The 10,427-nt window shown below is 43.7% G+C and overlaps 1 long non-coding RNA gene across 1 annotated transcript; it reads right to left on the reverse strand.

Moving 5' to 3' along the window:
• Positions 1–8,693: 8,693 nt before the first annotated feature.
• On the reverse strand, positions 8,694–10,427 carry LOC143857535 (uncharacterized). The gene is made up of 3 exons (XR_013238690.1): positions 9,944–10,427; positions 8,916–9,081; positions 8,694–8,843 (listed from the first exon to the last, which is right to left on the reverse strand). It is a non-coding gene; the product is annotated as an uncharacterized LOC143857535 (long non-coding RNA).

Below are 10,427 nucleotides of genomic sequence, written 5' to 3' on the forward strand. Positions count from 1 at the left end.
GGACGTCATGGAGGAAGGAGTGCCACCCATAACCTTTCAATGCCAGTTCATTTACCATCGAAGAAGTGTCACGTGTTGTTTGTCTTTCGTTGAGTGTACTCCAACTTTCTTCTCTCAAAGTTGGTAAGTCTTATTGTGTCGATGAAAAAATAAAAATAAAAAAAATGTTATGTTTGTCAATCGTGTTCATTCATAGTCAGTTGTTTCCGTCCCTTGTCAAGTCCAATGTAGAGCCCATTGAGGCGCATTAAAAAAAAAAAAAGAGTTACTGATGTACTTAAGAGTCTTCAATTCAATAAAGTTGTTCATTTTATATCTTTGATACTCTATGATTCACTCTTAGATCTGATGTTTAAATAATTAAACACACCCTTCTCAGATGAGAATGCAGACGAAATTCCCCTCGAGATTTGAAAGCTGATCAAACGAGGGGAAGAGCGTCGAGCAAAGCCACTCGAAGATGAAATCGATACCGTGGATAGTGGTATCCAAATCCGAAACTCGGGAAATAAGGATTGGCAAAATCTCCCGAAGAGCGCAAAGAATCGATAAATCTATTTAGAGGGTTCAAATAAGTGTTGCTTGGTCCTATGAGGATAAACCGGAAGCGTGTCTTGACACTGTTCAACGTAAGTCACCCTCAGCTTCAGACATCGGGTGGAAAAGCAAAAATTTCAAACGAAGAATACCAGATATCAAGTGAAGTTAATGAAAAATTGAGAGAAGACTTTCGGACAACAAAGTCATGAGCATAGAACATGAACCCCAAAAAGAATACTTGGGCTATACATTACGATGGAATTCTAAGTCAAAGTAATCAAAGGGTAAGGGCATTCCCGCATTTCAAATGAACAAAAAAAGAAAGATAGAATCCAGAGACGAAAGGAGAAGGGAGCATGCCCCACGTCAACTCCTTAGAAATATCAGAATCCCGAGAATTTGAGTCGGTTTTAAAGCATCTTCAGCATATAGAGAAGACCCTGAGTCTTAGAATACTGAGCATCAGTGCAAGATCCCAAAGACAAAGTGGGAATTCAATCAGTCAAGTTTGCGCAGTACAGATGAAGTCTTGCCAGGAAATGCCGCCAGACTCCTAAAAAAAAAAAAAGAGAGAAAAATGTTCAAAGCCATTGAACCTTAGCCATTCAAAAAGCTTGTATGCCAAAACACCAGAAGGCCATCATTGGACGCCTGCGCTTTAAACGCCAAAAATCCCAAGTTTGAAAAATCCTTTTGCAAACACCTTTGAGCCTCAACAAAATCAAACATTCTTTTCAAACACCCGCAAACCAGGGGCAATTCAACCCGAACTACGCGGACCTGATCCCCAACTCTTCGGGGGTACGTAGGCAACTTGATCAATTCAGGTTCGGTCAAATCCTTGGGGATAAAAACTAAATCATCCCCTTTTCAAACTTTTGAAGCTAAAAAGCTAAACCATTCTTTGTTAAACCCAAAGCGAACTACGCGGATCTGATCCTCCATTTTTGGGGTACGTAGGTAGTCTGGCGAGACCAGATTCGATCCAAATCGTTTGAACTTCCGATATCTAACCCTTTTGAACCCAAGCCCGCCTAGAAAGTCCTTCTGGTGAACAAGCAGTGGTTCAAAGTCAAGAAGAAAAAATGATGGAGTTTGAAGACCCGCTAGGCTGAAAACCCGAGAGGGCGGTCTAGGCAAAATTTAGGGTCATTCACCCGCTAAGTTGACAACTGAAAAGTCGGGTTAGGCAAAAGTTAGGGTATCGAGCCCGCTGGATTGAAAACCCGAAAGGGCGAACCAGGCAAAAGTTAGGGCAAGCGGTCCGTCAGATTGAAAACTTGAAAAGGCAATCTGATCAATGGCAATGACTTCCAACAAAAAAGCGAATCATTGAGATGGAGAAACAGCCTTCAACCAGCGTAAAATCTCAGGGTCCAAGTAGTGCCAGCAAGCTTACTTTAACATTCCTCTAAACTGGGGCATTGAAACCGAGCAATCCAAAAAGGGATAATGACCAGGACATAAACACCGAAAAAGGAGAGTTGTGCATCTTGACACGGTCTTCGAAATACTCTAAGAGTGGCTAAGCCATACCCTTAAAAAATGACACATCAGATCCAAGAGTGAGTCAAAAGCGAGTCGAGTCCTTGGAACAATGAGAATCTTCTTTGATTGAGTCCTTGGAAATCTGTTCCTCCTTCATATTTGTGTTCCCTCTCCTTGCGAAGTCCAAACTGTCAGGTGCTGGAAGAATGGGAGTGTGTCCTCCAAAATGCGAAGAAAATTCAGAGTAAATCCTGGTTTAGGTATCAGAAGGGGCGGGAGACATCTTGTTCAAACCTACCCGAGACCTTAAGCCTCCAAAAGTGAGCCATGCGAAAGAAGAGATTTTCAGACTCAGCCATCATGGTTATTGTCCTATTCTCTCCATACAAAAAAAAAAAAAAAAAAAAAACTTTGCATCCTCAAGCCTTCATGAAACGAAACATCTTTTCTTCAACCATCATTGTCTTGCCTTCTTAAAACTCCTGTCATGGAAACACAATATACTAGGGGCATCTTTTATGACTTGCGTCATAAAAGATGTCAAGCGCACAAAGGCAATCAGTAACAATGTCTCAAGCAAGTAAGGATAAGAGGGGTACAAGCACATCTCAAGCCTAACCTCTAAACTCCTCAGTTGAGTCCTCTCTTCAGAAGAGTCAATTCTCTAAGAAAATCAGTTTCCCAAGCGGAGTCTAGAATTTGCTCGCGCAGCCTTCAATCCCCGGCAAAATCAGAAAAAATGGTCAATATCCAAATCCCTGCAAGTTATCTGAGTCCAATTCTCAGCAAGGAACTCATACTCCCAATTTCCTCGGCAAGAGGCAATCAGTCTAAAAAAAAAAAAATCATCATTCGAAATCAATCAATTCTCAGCAATATCACTGTCCTTCCAAGGCTCTTCGTGGTTTGTCAGGCAGGCACATCATGGACCCTTGCTCCCTGAATGGCTCTTCGTGATCTGTCCTTTAGGATATATCATGGACCCGCTCTCCATGCTCATTTCATTCATCTCCATTACTTGTTATTCTTGTTGGGCTCTTCGTGGCTTATTGTCATGGACCCCAAATTTCATTCTAGGCTCTTCGTGGCTTATTGCCATGGACCTTAGATTCATTGCGTGGCTCTTCACGGTTTGTTGCCGTGGACCCTCGATTACTTCTTGGCTCTTCATGGTCTACCATTCAGGTATACTACGGACCCATGCTCCCCGATTGGCTCTTCGTGATATGTCCTTCCAGAAATATCATGGACCCACTATTCATAGTCATTCCATTCATATCTTTTACATGTCATTTGTTTCTGCATGTTGGGCTCTTCATGGCTTATTGTCATGGACCCCAAATTCAATGTTTGGCTCTTCACGGAGTATTGCCGTGGACCCTTGATTCCTTTCTGCTGGGCTCTTCATGGTTTCTTGCCATGGACCTTAGATTCATTGCGTGGCTCTTCACGGTTTGTTGCCGTGGACCCTCGATTACTTCTTGGCTCTTCATGGTCTACCATTCAGGTATACTATGGACCCATGCTCCCCGATTGGCTCTTCGTGATATGTCCTTCCAGAAATATCATGGACCCACTATTCATAGTCATTCCATTCATATCTTTTACATGTCATTTGTTTCTGCATGTTGGGCTCTTCATGGCTTATTGTCATGGACCCCAAATTCAATGTTTGGCTCTTCACGGAGTATTGCCGTGGACCCTTGATTCCTTTCTGCTGGGCTCTTCATGGTTTCTTGCCATGGACCTTAGATTCATTGCGTGGCTCTTCACGGTTTGTTGCCGTGGACCCTCGATTACTTCTTGGCTCTTCATGGTCTACCATTCAGGTATACTACGGACCCATGCTCCCCGATTGGCTCTTCGTGATATGTCCTTCCAGAAATATCATGGACCCACTATTCATAGTCATTCCATTCATATCTTTTACATGTCATTTGTTTCTGCATGTTGGGCTCTTCATGGCTTATTGTCATGGACCCCAAATTCAATGTTTGGCTCTTCACGGAGTATTGCCGTGGACCCTAAATTCCTTTCTGCTGGGCTCTTCATGGTTTCTTGCCATGGACCCTAGATTCATTGCGTGGCTCTTCACGGCTGGTCACCGTGGACCCTCGATTACTTCTTGGCTCTTCATAGCTTATGGCTATGAACCCTTGATTCTCAGTTTTTCTAATCCATTAATCACTCAATATCTTTCTTGCAAGGTTCTTCGTGGCTTATTACCACGGACCCCGGATTATGGCTTGGCTCTTCGCGGTTTGTTGCCGTGGACCCTCGATTTCTAGTTTCCTAAAAATAAAAAAAATATATAAATAAATTTCGTTCCGCGAGGCTCTTCGTGGCTTACTACCATGGACCCTCGATTCCCGTTTGCTTGGCTCTTCACGGTTCACCACCGTGGACCCTCGTTTTCTGCAAGGCTCTTCATGGCTTATTACCATGGACCCCTGATCAAAATTTTCATTCAACTGTTGTTCTTCCTTGTCTAATTTGGTGAAAAGCTGGACAACAACTCTCTCTAGTTATTTTGTTGTCAAGTCATGGTCCGTCGTTCCACAGTGTGCCGTCACCCAAGTGCGGAGTCAGGAATACCTGTGTGACCGATGTGTTACTCGAGTGTGACCGATGTGTTACTCGAGTTATTTCTCTGGTGGGAGGCTATCTCACCAATATGTTTTGAATGCTGAGTTATGTGTCCAGCATTTCACCAAATTAATATTAAGTCATGTTGAATGTGAAATTTTAAAACGAAAGTCTCTCTGAGAGCATCTTTGAGAGCATCAAGCCAATAATCAAAATCCTTTTCATTCAAAACCCCTGAGGCATCCCTTCCCTCCAATTCGAGTGAGACCCCTGAGACATCTATTCCCTCCACGAGTTCAATCTTTGTAAAATAAATTTTGGGCCAGTCAAAATGTGTTGTCTGTTCAGCTTTGACATTCGCGCGACAAGCACACTCTGCCAAAGAGGGGCATCTGTAGACACCCCATTTTGACAAGGCCCTAAACCCGCATATTCGAATAAAATCCCGAGGTCAGACGGAAAATGAATGAAATTAATCCGAGCAAAAGAGAATGTGGGGCCCGCTTGTGTGGGACCCGTTTGTGTGGGACCCGCCTGTGTGGGACCCGCTTTTGTGGGGCCCGCTTTTGTGGGGCCCGTTTGTGTGGGGCCCGCTGGTGTGGAACCCGCTCGTGTGGGGCCACTGATGTGAGATCCGCTTATATTCAAATTTCTTTCAATCATTTTTTTTTAAATTTAAAAGGACAAGAATGGCATCCGATGCCATTTGTGATGATGGGTTTTGATTTTTTTTTTTGAAAAATCAAGAGAAAATTAAGAAGTTAGGGGGGACAAGAGGGGGACAAACAAAGATGATGATGACTCTCCTCATGATGGGTCTCCCCACTCAAGAGGAGAGCTTGATCTCTCGCACAGGAGAACCAGAGGAGAACCAGAGGAGGGAACCAGAGAGAAAAAAAAAAAAAAAAACCAGAGGGAAGAGAAAAAAAAAAAACAAAAAAAGAGAAAGAGGAGAGAGAGAGAGAGAGAGATCTGCAGAGGGGAGAGAGAGAGAGAGGAGAGATCTGTAGAGAGAGAGAGAGAGAGAGAGAGAGAGAGAGAGAGAGTCTTCTCCTCCGGCAACCCCAGCCGGAATCCGGCGAGGCCAAACCCATTTCCGACCGGCCATCCACCGATCACCACCACCTTCTCCGACATCCTCCCAACCAACCACCGGAGCTCCACCGGCATCCACATCTCCTCCACCCCACCTCCAGCGGGCCCCACCTCCAGCGGGTCCCACATCAGCGGGTCCCACACAAGCACGACTCTGTCAACACCTTCTTGGATCTCTTGTGGCGTAAGTTCATTTTTTTTTTTTAATTATTCATTCTTTGCACTACACGGGTCCCACAGTGGGTCCCACAACGGGTCCTACAGCGGGTCCCACATCAATGGGTCCCACAACGGGTCCCACAACGGGTCCCACAACAGTGGGTCCCACAGCAGTGGGTCCCACATCAGCGGGTCCCACAACAGCGGGTCCCGCAGCGGGTCCCACAACAGCGGGTCCCACAACAGCGGGTCCCACAACAGTGGGTCCCACATCAACGGGTCCCACATCAACGGGTCCCACATCAAGCGGGTCCCACAGCGGGTCCCACATCAGCGGGTCCCAAGCGGGTCCCACAGCGGGTCCCACATCAGTAGGTCCCACAGAGGGTCCCACAACAGCGGGTCCCACAACAGCGGGTCCCACAGCGGGTCCCACATCAGCGGGTCCCACAGCGGGTCCCACATCAATGGGTCCCACATCGGCGGGTCCCACAGCAGGTCACACATCAGCGGGTCCCACAACAGCGGGTCCCACATCAGCGGGTCCTACTATGAATAGTAGTTTTGAATAGTACTTATAAATAGTAATTATGAATAGTAGTTTTGAATAGTACTTATAAATAGTAATTATGAATAGTAGTTTTGAATAGTACCTATAAATAGTAATTATGAATAGTATTTTTGAATAGTAATCTTGTATAGTAATTATAAATAGTAATTATAACAGTCTTCAGCACAGGAGTCAGTCCTTCAGTCAGTCCAGGAATTTTTCCTGTCATCATAGGGGTTAGGATTCTGTCCATCCTCCCATCAAGTTGTGATCTTTACCCGCTCCTGCAAGGTATAGGATGCTGTCCAACCCTTGCCGAGTTATTTTCCTGTTCGTTCCCCCGCAAAGTATAGGATGATGTCCAACCTTTGCGGGATTCCAGAAGTCTCCCTACCCTTATGATGATAGGATTTTATTCTCTGGTGTCAAAAAACAATAAAAACATTTCAAAAATACTTGAAAACAACAAAAATATTCCAAAAACACTTGAAAATTCAAAAACATCTCAAAAACAATTCAAAATCCAAAAACATTTTAAAAATCAAAAATCTCAAAAAATCTTGAGTCATTAGAGTGTAGTTAGGAAAATCAGTCCGAACTACGTTGGCTTGATCCCTTTCAACAGGGTACGTAGTGCAGCTTGGGGTCCACATCCCAGGTCCAGCCAAACCTTTGAAAATAAACATTTCAAATATTCCCAAAATACAAAAAACTTCAAAACCTCCAAAAAAATACAAAAAACTTCAAAACCTTTTCAAAAAGATCTTCCCCTAGAGTTAGGAGTCTGTCCTAGATATTTAGGGTGTTTTAGAGTTAGGAGTCGGTCTTGATTTGTATTGATGTGGTGTGTCCTGTCGTGTGAGTGTCCCTAGAGTTAGGAGGCCTCAAGTCGATCGGTTAGACGTTTAGTCGAACCGATGGCTAGACTAGGAAGCATATAGTCAACCCATGGTTTTCCTTAGAATGCACAGCCTAGATACACATAGGATATAGGGCCCACCTGCATTAGCTTAAGGCTAATCAACTTGCATTAGTTAGGGCATATAGAGTCCTAAAAATTACAATCCACTTGAATTTAAGCAATCGCACAAAAAGCTTTAAACATCAGTCGAGTCTAGTGGATCGAGTCTAGGATAGCGGTCCTAGAGTTTTAGGCATCGTAGTTTAGAATAGGGCACCGAACTACGTTGGCTCTGATTCTTCCCGAGGCCGGGATACGTAGTGCAGCTAGGATGGATGGCCATTCTGGTCCGAGTCAAGTATTGCATTAGAGTCTAGGGTTTGTCGTGTCGGGTCGTGTGTCGAGTCGTGTTGTGTTGTGTGTTTTGCTGTGTTTTCTTATTTTTATGTACAGATCTTATACCTTTAGCTGTAACATGCATGTGCTTGTCCACCAGAACTTAGACACCAATTAGGCATGGCACTCATAACCTAGCTATTCTTAGGCGACATATCTTTCATTTCTTTTGTGTGTGCTTTTTATTCATCTCCGAGACATGCATGATTAGCTAGACGTTATCTCGGAGATATTCGTTCTCATTTCGCATGATTTTCGCCCAAAACTCTTCAAAATTAATAATAAATGGCATAAGAGACCAGGTGCTAGCACTTGGGCGAATTGGGGGCGCCTAATCCCTTCCCCATTCGTCATCAGGCACGAACCCTATTTTATATCTCTGGTTATCCGTTGCAACAGAGCACAGCATGGGATCCAGGGCCCACTTCCTTGGATGGCGACTCTTCTTTGTTTAAGGTACGCCTCGAATCTGGGCTAGTCCCCGAATCGAGAGGTATCTCACTTTACATCGCCGCTCATGCTGTGAGGGGCACTCTTTCGAGAGTTCCTTGGTGGGGCTCTCCTTCACGTGGACGATCTAGAGAGACTCGCGCGGGGGCCCGTCCTCCACGCCCGTCCCGGATCGAGTTCCACATCTCCCAATGTTCTCCACCCTTGCCCTTTGAGTCCCTGCCTCCCTCCTCAGCTCCTCTTTTACAGATGGACCCATGAATATTCCATGAAATAATTTTTCATGGTTTCCAAACAGGTTCCTACTGATTGTTATATGGAACGCATGTATTTCATCCCAAATATAAAACTTGTTGTTTTAATATAGATATAAGTCCTAAAACACTCTTCATTACATAAATAGTTCATCATCTACCATTAAATAAGCTGATGGACTCATCTGCTTGCAAAATTACTGATGTATGCTAAAATAAGAAGAAAAATAACTATAACAACTAAAACTTTAAGCATGGCATTATCAATCTCCACTGCTCTCATGTGCTCCTCCAACATCCTATATTCGCTAAAGACTTCACGTCCGCCACCAACTTCACGCCCATTGTACGACCTTGCCTCACTGCCTAGCTCGTTCCTGTCTAAGTCATCGTCAGCCCAATAGAAATGCTCGCACTTCTTGCCCTGCATAATGTTTAAACGTTACAATTTCGAGAAGATTGAAAAAAAAGGACTGCAATAATGAATATTACTCACATTCTTCCGAGCGCAAGTGTAGTAAGGGCGTCCTTGGTTACCATTCTTGTTACTGCGGGTGATTTTCCTAACAGCTGGTTCAGAACACTGACAAAACTCGGCGGTTGGCCACACACCATGTGAGGTACTGCTGTAGTTACTAGATGATGCCATTTCTTGGGTTTTTCTTACATGCAAAACAAACAACCATTCATGAAATGAATAGGACAACAGATTGCTAAAAATTGAGCATGTACGCCTGTACTATTATGCAAAAGTGGGCCACATAATGGCATTCAACCGAATTGCCCAACAAATTCTATTTTAAAATTGAGTGGCTCTCAGAGTCATTTGGAACATTATAAATGTGAAGCACCTTTTAGCTATTAAATATTGGGAAATGTTATCAGGCACTCCTACTTTATTGAAAGTACGGTATGGCCGGCACCATAAGATGATCCAAACTGTCCATTAGATGGGCCACAACCTAAATAGGTCGTGCCCAAAATTTTTTTCCATAGGTTAATCCTAACCCTCCGATCTATAAAGTGTTAGATCAACACTCTAACAATCAGATCGGGGGGTTAGGATCAACCTATGGAAATGATTTTTTGGGCACGGCCTATTTTGGCTGTGGCCCATCTAATGGACGATTTGGATCATTCTATGGTGCGGGCCTTACCGTACTTTCAATAAAGTGAGGAGTGCCCTCATCAAAATAGATCAAACATGTATAAAATATGATGAAACCCTCCTCAAAACCCTCTTGAAGTGGGAAAAAAAAATTCAGATGAAACCCTCCTCATAAAAATAACAAAAATAATAACAACAAGCACCATTTACCTGCATCTTCTCTTTTCTTTTCTTTTTTCAGAGGAATGAAACTAGATGAAACCCTACTAAAAAATGCACAGAGAACCCTACTAAAAACTAGATGAAACCCTCTTACAATGAGGGCAAAATAGGGGAAACGCAAACGGCATACAAAATTTGCTTCTCATTTTCACCAAAAAAAAGAGAAAAATAGGGAAAAGTTATAAGAACCTGACCTTAGGTCTGTTGATTTTTGGGTTTTGCAACTGTAGACGAGGGTCTGTTGAGGAGGGTTTTGCTCTCTTCAATCGACGAGTGAAGACGAGAGTGAAGACGAGGGTCTGTTGAGGAGGGTATTGCTCGTGTCTGTTGATTTTTGGGTTTTGCCCTCTTCAATCGACGAAGGAAGGAGACGAGGGTCTGTTGGGGTTTTCCAATCCACGACGAGGGTCTGTTGATTTTGGGTTTTGCCCTCTTCAATCGACGAAGGAAGGAGACGAGGGTCTGTTGATTTTGGGTTTTGCCCTCTTCAATCGACGAAGGAAGGAGACGAGGGCTGTTGAGGAGTTTTTTTGAGGAGGGTTTTGCTCTCTTTTGTTTTTGGGTTTTGTTTTAGTACTCGTCGATCGAAGCAGACTTGTTTTTTTCTCATATATGTATACTCAACAGACCACGGGTTTTTTTTCTCATATATGTATACTCAACAGAACACACTCTCTC

The sequence above is a fragment of the Tasmannia lanceolata genome, unplaced genomic scaffold (assembly GCF_043159265.1).
Source record: "Tasmannia lanceolata isolate RefF3 unplaced genomic scaffold, GAP_Taslan_0.1 ptg000025l, whole genome shotgun sequence".
Lineage (NCBI taxonomy): Eukaryota > Viridiplantae > Streptophyta > Magnoliopsida > Canellales > Winteraceae > Tasmannia > Tasmannia lanceolata.